We start from the raw sequence: 9022 nt of genomic DNA, 5'->3' as shown, positions 1-9022 counted from the left end.
CCCTAAAGGGCCTAAACCACCGGCCAAAATATTACTATTTCACAAATTTCTCGGCTCTCCGAGAACACTTCACTCTCTCCCATATATCAGATTGTAGCCTGCAACGTAGAGAACGCTTGGGAAAAGTAGACATGACTCTTACTGCAGGCGTGGGAGAATTATAAGGGGGGGAACTCCGTCACAATATATATATATATATATATATATATATATATATATATATATATATATATATATATATAGTACCTAACGGACTTCTCAGCCTACTATGCAAGGCCCGATTTGCCTAATAAGCCAAGTTTTCCTGAATTAATATATTTTCTCAAATTTTTTTCTTATGAAATGATAAAGCTACCCATTTCATTATGTATGAGGTCAAATTTTTTTTATTGGAGTTAAAATTAACGTAGATATATGATCGAACCTAACCAACCCTACCTAACCTAACCTAACCTATCTTTATAGGTTAGGTTAGGTTAGGTAGCCGAGAAAGGTAGGTTAGGTTAGGTTAGGTAGGTTAGGTAGTCGAAACACAATTAATTCATGAAAACTTGGCTTATTAGGCAAATCTGGCCTTGCATAGTAGGCTGAGAAGTGCGTTTTGGCTACTAGGTACGACATATATATATATATATATATATATATATATATATATATATATATATATATATATATATATATATATATATATATATATATATATATATATATATATATATACATATGAATGAAAACTCACACCCCAGAAGTGACTCGAACCCATACTCCCAGAAGCAACGCAACTGGTAACTACAGGGCGCCTTAATCCGCTTGACCATCACGGCCGTCAAAAGGAAGTGATAGCCGAGGCTATTTGAGCCACTTCCCCGACGGCAACTCGGATGGTAATCTTGGGCATAGCATTTCACCAAATTACCTCATTCTTTGGGGCACACGTGAGGAACACAAATGCGAACAAGCCTGAATGGTCCCCAGGACTATATGCGAATGAAAACTCACACCCCAGAAGTGACTCGAACCCATACTCCCAGAAGCAACGCAACTGGTAACTACAGGGCGCCTTAATCCGCTTGACCATCACGGCCGTCAAAAGGAAGTGATAGCCGAGGCTATTTGAGCCACTTCCCCGACGGCAACTCGGATGGTAATCTTGGGCATAGCATTTCACCAAATTACCTCATTCTTTGGGGCACACGTGAGGAACACAAATGCGAACAAGCCTGAATGGTCCCCAGGACTATATGCGAATGAAAACTCACACCCCAGAAGTGACTCGAACCCATACTCCCAGAAGCAACGCAACTGGTAACTACAGGGCGCCTTAATCCGCTTGACCATCACGGCCGTCAAAAGGAAGTGATAGCCGAGGCTATTTGAGCCACTTCCCCGACGGCAACTCGGATGGTAATCTTGGGCATAGCATTTCACCAAATCACCTCATTCTTTGGGGCACACGTGAGGAACACAAATGCGAACAAGCCTGAATGGTCCCCAGGACTATATGCGAATGAAAACTCACACCCCAGAAGTGACTCGAACCCATACTCCCAGAAGCAACGCAACTGGTAACTACAGGGCGCCTTAATCCGCTTGACCATCACGGCCGTCAAAAGGAAGTGATAGCCGAGGCTATTTGAGCCACTTCCCCGACGGCAACTCGGATGGTAATCTTGGGCATAGCATTTCACCAAATCACCTCATTCTTTGGGGCACACGTGAGGAACACAAATGCGAACAAGCCTGAATGGTCCCCAGGACTATATGCGAATGAAAACTCACACCCCAGAAGTGACTCGAACCCATACTCCCAGAAGCAACGCAACTGGTAACTACAGGGCGCCTTAATCCGCTTGACCATCACGGCCGTCAAAAGGAAGTGATAGCCGAGGCTATTTGAGCCACTTCCCCGACGGCAACTCGGATGGTAATCTTGGGCATAGCATTTCACCAAATCACCTCATCCTTTTGACGGCCGTGATGGTCAAGCGGATTAAGGCGCCCTGTAGTTACCAGTTGCGTTGCTTCTGGGAGTATGGGTTCGAGTCACTTCTGGGGTGTGAGTTTTCATTCGCATATAGTCCTGGGGACCATTCAGGCTTGTTCGCATATATACATATATATTAGTATATTTTGGTAGCAGTCTTTCCTGTAGACATATATTATTAAATATGACCGAAAAAGTAAGATTAATAATTCTAACACGAATTTTCACAATTTTTCGTACATTACGCTTCACTGTTGGAGGTAAATCAAAAATCACTTCTCCAAAATTCATTTTTATTTCTAGTCTGACGCGACACGGGCACGTTTCGTAAAACTTATTACATTTTCAAAGACTTCACAAATACACAACTGATTAGAACGTATCTCTGATTTTATATCTACATTTGAGTGAGGTGGGAAGGGTGATGTGGCATTAACACAAGACAGAACAGGAGGGGATATTAATAGGGTATTAAAAGTATCAACACAAGACAGAACAGAAACAATGGGTATTGAATAGAAGTGTTTGTAGAAAGCCTATTGGTCCATATTTCTTGATGCTTCTATATTGGAGCGGAGTCTTGAGGTGGGTAGAATATAGTTGTGCAATAATTGGCTGTTGATTGCTGGTGTTGACTTCTTGATGTGTAGTGCCTCGCAAACGTCAAGCCGCCTGCTATCACTGAATCTATCGATGATTTCTGTGTTGTTTACTAGGATTTCTCTGGCGATGGTTTGGTTATGGGAAGAGATTATATGTTCCTTAATGGAGCCCTGTTGCTTATGCATCGTTAAACGCCTAGAAAGAGATGTTGTTGTCTTGCCTATATACTGGGTTTTTTGGAGCTTACAGTCCCCAAGTGGGCATTTGAAGGCATAGACGACATTAGTCTCTTTTAAAGCGTTCTGTTTTGTGTCTGGAGAGTTTCTCATGAGTAGGCTGGCCGTTTTTCTGGTTTTATAGTAAATCGTCAGTTGTATCCTCTGATTTTTGTCTGTAGGGATAACGTTTCTATTAACAATATCTTTCAGGACCCTTTCCTCCGTTTTATGAGCTGTGGAAAAGAAGTTCCTGTAAAATAGTCTAATAGGGGGTATAGGTGTTGTGTTAGTTGTCTCTTCAGAGGTTGCATGGCTTTTCACTTTCCTTCTTATGATGTCTTCGATGAAACCATTGGAGAAGCCGTTATTGACTAGGACCTGCCTTACCCTACAGAGTTCTTCGTCGACTTGCTTCCATTCTGAGCTGTGGTTGAGAGCACGGTCGACGTATGCGTTAACAACACTCCTCTTGTACCTGTCAGGGCAGTCGCTGTTGGCATTTAGGCACATTCCTATGTTTGTTTCCTTAGTGTAGACTGCAGTGTGGAAACCTCCGCCCTTTTCCATGACTGTTACATCTAGAAAAGGCAGCTTCCCATCCTTTTCCGTCTCGTAAGTGAAACGCAGCACGGAACTCTGCTCAAATGCCTCCTTCAGCTTCTGCAGATGTCTGACATCAGGTACCTGTGTAAAAATGTCGTCAACATACCTGCAGTATATGACCGGTTTCATGTTCATGTCGACTAAGACTTTTTGCTCGATGGTACCCATGTAGAAGTTTGCAAACAGGACACCTAGGGGAGAACCCATGGCGACCCCATCTACTTGCTTATACATGTGCCCATCCGGGCTCAAGAAGGGTGCCTCTTTAGTACAAGCTTGGAGTAGTTTCCTCAGAATACTTTCTGGCATGTCAAGAGGAGTACAGGCTGGATCACGATACACTCTGTCGGCTATCATTCCGATTGTCTCGTCCACAGGTACGTTGGTAAACAGCGATTCTACGTCCAACGAGGCTCTTATCCCTGTGGCCCGTGTGCCCCGCAGTAAGTCCACAAATTCCTTTGGAGACTTCAGGCTGAAGGCGCAAGGAACATTAAGGAGTCAGCAGGCCGTTGAGTCGCTTTGCCAGTCTGTACGTGGGTGTGGGTATCTGGCTAATGATTGGCCGAAGTGGGTTTCCAGGCTTGTGCGTCTTGACATTTCCATACGCATATCCAGGTTTATATTCCCCAGTGATCTTTGGCAGGTGGAGTCCGGATTTCTTGGCGTTTACAGTTTCGATCAGTTTGTTGACCTTTGCTTTTAATTCGGCTGTAGTGTCCTTCGTTACCCTTTGGAACTTAGTTTGGTCAGAGAGTATGATGTTCATTTTCGCCAGATATTCGTCTTTTTTAAGAATGACATATATTGGCGACTTGTCACCTCTCCTGACAACTATCTCCTTGTTCTCACGAAGGCTTTTAGCTGCCGCTTTAAGCTCGGGGGACAGTATGGTGCTTCTTTTCCACAGCTCATAAAACGGAGGAAAGGGTCCTGAAAGATATTGTTAATAGAAACGTTATCCCTACAGACAAAAATCAGAGGATACAACTGACGATTTACTATAAAACCAGAAAAACGGCCAGCCTACTCATGAGAAACTCTCCAGACACAAAACAGAACGCTTTAAAAGAGACTAATGTCGTCTATGCCTTCAAATGCCCACTTGGGGACTGTAAGCTCCAAAAAACCCAGTATATAGGCAAGACAACAACATCTCTTTCTAGGCGTTTAACGATGCATAAGCAACAGGGCTCCATTAAGGAACATATAATCTCTTCCCATAACCAAACCATCGCCAGAGAAATCCTAGTAAACAACACAGAAATCATCGATAGATACAGCGATAGCAGGCGGCTTGACGTTTGCGAGGCACTACACATCAAGAAGTCAACACCAGCAATCAACAGCCAATTATTGCACAACTATATTCTACCCACCTCAAGACTCCGCTCCAATATAGAAGCATCAAGAAATATGGACCAATAGGCTTTCTACAAACACTTCTATTCAATACCCATTGTTTCTGTTCTGTCTTGTGTTGATACTTTTAATACCCTATTAATATCCCCTCCTGTTCTGTCTTGTGTTAATGCCACATCACCCTTCCCACCTCACTCAAATGTAGATATAAAATCAGAGATACGTTCTAATCAGTTGTGTATTTGTGAAGTCTTTGAAAATGTAATAAGTTTTACGAAACGTGCCCGTGTCGCGTCAGACTAGAAATAAAAATGAATTTTGGAGAAGTGATTTTTGATTTACCTCCAACAGTGAAGCGTAATGTACGAAAGATTGAGAAAATTCGTGTTAGAATTATTAATCTTACTTTTTCGGTCATATTTAATAATATATACATATATATATATATATATATATATATATATATATATATATATATATATATATATATATATATATATATATATATATATATATATATATATATATATATATATATATATATATATATATATATATATTTATATATATATATATATATATATATATATATATATATATATATTAGTTTTTTGAAGGAACTGGGTTCTAGGCTCATTGAAACAACAAGGGACCCTAGAGCTGCCAGCTTTCTTTTCCAGCGCCTCAGCGTGGCGATACAGAGGGGAAATGCGCACTGCATCCAGGGTTCCTGCCCGCCATCTGAGGAGCTGGAGGAACTCGACAACCTATGATAACCATCTTTGTAACCTATATGTAACTCCTTTTTTGTAACAAGGTTCAAATAAAGCAAATATATATGTGTACATACAAAAGAATGGGGGTGGTAGGAGAAGATAATATTAGTGTTCAGTGAGAGACCACAAGGTCTCCTCTGAATACTTTTTATTATCTTCTCCGAGGCTATGGGTCCCCACATTGGCACCAGAGGTGGTACCCTCACAAATTTAAAAAAAAAATAATTATATATATATATATATATATATATATATATATATATATATATATATATATATATATATATATATATATATATGTCGTACCTAGTAGCCAGAACTCACTTTTCAGCCTACAATGCAAGGCCCGATTTGCCTAATAAGCCAAGTTTTCATGAATTAATATATTTTCTCTAATTTTTTTCTTATGAAATGATAAAGCAACCCATTTCATTATGTAAGAGGTCAATTTTTTTTAATTGGAGTTAAAATTAACGTAGAAATATGACCAAACCTAACCAACCCTACCTAACCTAACCTAACCTATCTCTATAGGTTAGGTTCGGTTAGGTAGCCGAAAAAGTTAGGTTAGGTTAGGTTAGGTAGGTTAGGTAGTCGAAAAGCAATTAATTCATGAAAACTTGGCTTATTAGGCAAATCGGGCCTTGCATAGTAGGCTCAGAAGTGAGTTCTGGCTACTAGGTACGACATATATATATATATATATATATATATATTATTAAATATGACCGAAAAAGTAATATTTTTTCGGTCATATTTAATAATATATGTCTACAGGAAAGACTGCTACCAAAATATACTAATATATATATATATATATATATATATATATATATATATATATATATATATATATATATATATATATATATATATATATATATATATAAAACCTAGAAGTGGTACCACCTCTGGTGCAAGTGTAGGGACCCATAGCCTCGGAGAAGAAAATAAAGAGTACTCAGAGAAGACTTTGTGGATCCCCACTGAACACTTTGATATTTTCTTCTCCTACCACCCCTATTCTTTTGGTACGTGTGTATATATTTATCTAACTTTATTTGAAAATGTCATTACAGAAAAAAAGTTACAATATTGATTACATGCAGGGTACAAGGCTGCTTGTCACAAGTTGAACACCTCCTCCAGCTCCTCAAATGGCGGGCAGGAACCGTGGATGCAGTGAGCATTTCCTCTCTGGATTGCCACACTAAGGCGCTGAAAAAGAAAACTGGCAGCTCTACGGTCTCTAGTTGTTTCGATTAACTTAGACCCCAACTCCTTCAAAAAGCTAGCAGCACTTTTACCCCAGGCACCAAGTGTCTCTGAGGCAATGGGGACAAAATTGTAGTGGTGCTCAAGGTCTCTGTATTTACGTGACTTGGCCGCTTCCCGGTGATTGGCAGCTCCTCCTGCTTGTGTAGCACTGAAGTCAACATAGGTATTGGCTAAAGTTGAAACGCAAGTGTAGTCCCACACCAACTGTCTACCATTCTTCCAGGGGTTCACCGTAATTCCGTCTGGGCGACCGACAGGCTCATCAGAGTTGCGGGACATTAGGTAACGGGGCTCTCTCTCTGCTGGACAACCGGCTGTGGTAAGGCTTCTCTTAATAATGGCATTAACCTCGCCGTGTCTTGCATGCCATCCTCCCGTCCTTTGGCAAAGAAGGCCATGCCGTCCATATCTGTCGGCCTCTGCCTCGCCGCAAATACACCTGTATTCGGTGTGGATTGGGGCAGCGAGGCGGAGAGCCACGGCAATTCGGAGGGCCTGCGGTGTTAGACGGGTGCCAGTGGCTGACATTGGGGTTGCTAATAGGAAATCACCTGCATGGGGAGCTGCTACAGCTCTAAGTCGGGCAGTGTCATGTGGTGTTGTTGCAGCTTCTTAGTCGGCAATGGGGCGATCCCAGCTGGATTGCTTAAGGGCTTCAGAAGGTGGTGGTTGGGGTGCTGGTCCTGCGAGAGAAACCCATTTGGTTGTGCAGTCTGTGAAGCTGGGATCATGCACCCCTGCCTGTTGAACTAGGTGCTCAGGTAGGATTTCCTTCACCAAGTTGTCAGACCCCACTGAAGAGGACAGGAACGCTGGTACAGCAATTTGTGTTGCTGTGCACACGCCAAGGCCCCCGAGTCTGACAGGAAGGGAGGCCTGTTTCCACTGTGAGTCGCTGAGGGAAAGATTGAGGGCTTTTTCCAGTGTTGATTTCAGCAAGCTGTCATACTCTTCTAATTTAATATTGTTGAAAGACGGCGAACATCTTAGAAAGTAGGTCAGCCTGGGGAGGGACAAGCATCTGGTGATGAGGTAAAGTGCATCATGAGCATCGATGTCTTCAATCCTCTCGTTCATCCTCTTCAGGTCAGTGATCTTCTTACCAAGGACCCCGTCGATGGCATTACTTCCAAGAGGAGCACCTAGGAGTGTGCTGTCCTCAGGGTTGGTTGTATGAATGTCAGGCAAAACAACCTTTATTTGCTCAATTATGTGCTGGTTGGTGGAGGTTATTTCGCACTTGGAAGGGTTCAGGGTGAGGCCTAGGCTTGCTCCTTGCTCCTGAATTATTCTTATGTCGTCCAAGAGTGAGGCTGGGGAGCCGGCTAGAGTACCATCATCCAAAAACCAAATGTTGAGCTCACTGGACAGGTTATCGGTGACTTCCTTGATAACTAGGCAGAAAAGAAAAGGAGCAAGGGGATCACCTTGTTGGACACCTTCTTGTGATTCAATTTCATGTTCTCCAAAAAGCAGAGTTAGATTCTTGCTGTAGCATGAGTTTACAAACGGGTAGAGGGAAGGAAAAAGGCGATGAACTGCACTGAGTACTGCATCCCTTCTAACCAGATTGAAAGCATTTTTGAAGTCCAGCTTTATCAGGGCTTTTTCATTCGTAATGTTGGCAATGTAGGCTCTAGCTGCATGAGCCGCTGCCTCACACCCTTGGGGAATGCCAAACCCAAGCTGTTTTGGCTTCAGCATGTCGGCTGCTGCCTGACTAACTGCTCTAGCAGCAGCCTTAGCGACGAGACGCCGGAGTGAATTGCCCACAGCTATCGGTCTGATTCCTCCATCTTTTTTCCTCAGGGCACAGAGGGTAGCGCCAAACAAGAGAGGCCGTATGGTCTCTGGTATGTTGCCAGCTAGACATGTGTTGGCGAATCTAGTTAGTTCCACCAGGAGGCCCTGTGCAGTGTCTCCCAGTGCAGGGTTGAGCATTTGTTTGATGTGGTTGGGTCGTAGTCCTGTGAACCCACCTGCTGATCCTGGTGGGAAGGATAAAGCTGCTTTGTGCACCATGGATTCGAGCACACACAGGGGTTCTGCTCTGGTGACACTGACTAGGGGAACACTGTCGTCACTAGGAGCTCTGGGTTGGTGTTTTTCCCTCAGGGCTTGTGCTGTATCGGCATATATATATATATAATATATATATATAATATATATATATATATAATATATATATATATATATAT

The sequence above is a fragment of the Procambarus clarkii genome, chromosome 8 (genome assembly GCF_040958095.1).
Source record: "Procambarus clarkii isolate CNS0578487 chromosome 8, FALCON_Pclarkii_2.0, whole genome shotgun sequence".
Classification (NCBI taxonomy): domain Eukaryota; kingdom Metazoa; phylum Arthropoda; class Malacostraca; order Decapoda; family Cambaridae; genus Procambarus; species Procambarus clarkii.
This window is presented reverse-complemented; position numbering follows the sequence as displayed.